Source organism: Mobula hypostoma, chromosome 13, assembly GCF_963921235.1.
Source record: "Mobula hypostoma chromosome 13, sMobHyp1.1, whole genome shotgun sequence".
Lineage (NCBI taxonomy): Eukaryota > Metazoa > Chordata > Chondrichthyes > Myliobatiformes > Myliobatidae > Mobula > Mobula hypostoma.
Window position 1 is genome coordinate 70,554,770 of NC_086109.1, and position 2,798 is coordinate 70,557,567.

Sequence of the window (2,798 nt, forward strand, 5' to 3'; positions counted from 1 at the left end):
TTTTAGATATCTGTTAATCTCGACTGATTGCCATCGTGAATGGTATTTACTATTTGGAAACAAAATTAAATCTATCATTGGCATTAGTAGAGTAAATTCTCGATTTATTTTGTACAACATTCAAATCAATCCGTATTGTAAGGCATAACACCTGTTAGACACCGCAAGTGCACCCAGTGATCTTGCACAGTTAACAGAACTGGTCTTCACTGGAGGAGTAAGTTGCCTGTTGCGCCAGCTTTAATCAGTCGCAAGGCGCTTGGTGTCTGTTCCTTTGCATCCATTTGCGGCACTTCTATCTATCATTCCATCTAATTTATTGACGATCTTCTGTGACAAATGGCCCGTTTTTCATACAGACCTTCACTCGAGCTCTGGCATTTCGTTCAGCCTCTATATTTTTCAACCCAGTAGCCAGCAGACCCCGTAATGTATATCAAGATAAATATACCGGAAATTTAGCTTCCTGAAAACAGCGGGGTTAAAAGTCAAATGGGTTCTGTTTAATAATTCACATGTCATATTTCTTCTATTTTGTCAAGTTCGCTAAAGAAGATGAAACGACCTGATAGAGATGCAGCTGAGTTGGTTGAATGGTCAGTGGCATCCTGATGTTTAGGCTCCATTACAGATACTATATGTTAATATACCAACTAAGATAAGTTTATTGATAATTTTATTTTCTTTTGAGCTCATCCGGGGGCCAGTAGATAGTTATTCAAACTGTTTCTTTGTCATCTGGTATTTGAGGTTTGTAGACTGTTTTGGTTTAATGTAACTCCAAATAAAGCCGTTAATGTTTCTGTTTGTATATTTCACTGTGTTAAAAGTATAAAATCCATAGATCACGCTGAAGAATGTAAAATACTTGAGGATGACTGTAATGATATTGCTTGACTTTCCACCTGAAATCCCGTTTAAAGAAATAATCGCTGGAACAAAAATCTTCATGATGAATTGTTTAAAACTTTGTAAGTGGAAAGTGGTTAGAAATAGGTGTCAGATTGAAAATTTTCTCAACATTCTCCTGTATTTTGTGTCAGAAATATTTGCTTATTACGTGTGACTTTTATTAGTAGTCGTTCCATGGACTGAAACGAGCTGAAGGTTTCGATACTCGATATGAGTGCGTTTTGAGTGAACTTCCAATGGTATAAAATAATTAGATGTGCGCTCATTATAGTAAAGTCCTGCGGTCCGTCATTCAAATGTCCTCAAGAACTTCCTCTCAGTAATCCCACTGTATGTTACCTTTTGCGTCTGTTCTAAAAAGTCGCCGCAAACATTGACATCAATCTCCTTGAACTATTTCTGTTTGTAGCCGAAAAGGTTGTTTTCTCAGCCACGAATTGAACGAAGAAAACAGGTTTCGATTTTACAAAATTCCTGCCTGATAACCTTAAACCTCAGGAAAACGTTTCAAACTGTTTCAACTGAAAAACACGTAGTGGTTTCAGACAGAAAAGTGCAAGAGTCAGTGATACTGAAATCAGCGGTTATAATTTTACACGAAATGCAGTTATACGCATCTCTTTCGCATTCTAAAGCAGGAAGGTGATCGTTCCTCAGTAGGTAACCAAAATTAAGCAATTCTGCACTGAATGTTATAGTGGACTCAATCGCAGGGAAAGGTTGTCATTTGCTGTAAAGCTTAACAAGTAATGGAAATTTGCGCCATATATATTTATCACGCAATAATTTAGTCCCTTGTTATTATATCATTGCATATTTAAAGGAACGCAAGGAAACAGATACGCAATGACCAGTATCAGCTCTCTCTATAACCAGCTACTGGTTCTTGCTTGATTTTTCTCTTGCATTCCCGTGTAAAAACTATATAGTTATAGTTCTAAACACATATAAATTATTGTATTTTCACTGGCCAACAATGCTTGGTGTTGCTGTGAGGGTGATGAATAGAAAGTGGAAGAAACATGCCTCCTTTTTCTTAGTGGCTGGGTGGGTTCCTGACAAGCAACAAATGATTGAATAAGTTATTTTATTGGTGGTGAGAAGAATCCAGCAGAGGAACAAAGTTATTTTGGAGAAAAGAATAATTGCCCTCTATCACCGAACGAGGAGTCCACAGAAATTTTCTCTTTAGATGGGCCCAGGCGTGTACTTCCAGAACAATGTATTTTGTCCTGTTGCAGTTTACTCTCAAGGATGCAGCTGCCCCGAACTTTAGATTTAGCTCGTTTGTTAATTATTGCAACTATTTTAAGAGCTCAGCATGATCACCCATTATCGGCTCTACCTCTGGCCCAAAGAGCTCACAAGGTCCAGTGGAAAAGGAGCAATTCAAGCTCCCACTTTCCCAAAGGATATATCGCTTTCATACCGACTGAGCAAAACCCCATTACTTTTACTCTGTTCCATGCACGAAATAGACTTAGGGTTCCCAGTTAATATATGAGAATGCAGAAAATCAGGAGTGTGTTCAGCCAACCATCGCGTGTTGTTCACCTTTCAGTCAGACACATTTAATTTCCATTTGTCTCTGTGTTTTCTTTCTTTAATTCTCCGTAGGCAATATTCAGGTGGGAAATGGGGCTATATTTTCATACTGTGTATAATGCTGTTGTTACCTGAACAAATATCTAGTGAAAATATGACATTGCTTATTTTAATGCGAAACTCTTAACTATTAATATTATTTTATCGGATCATCTTTGAAATGACAACATTTCAAAAAATTGGGCTATTGCTGTGACTCTTTATATTGTGTATATCTTGAAATAATTCACAGCATATATTTCCCCCGGACAAGCCTCAGAAATTCTCTATGTAACAACGTT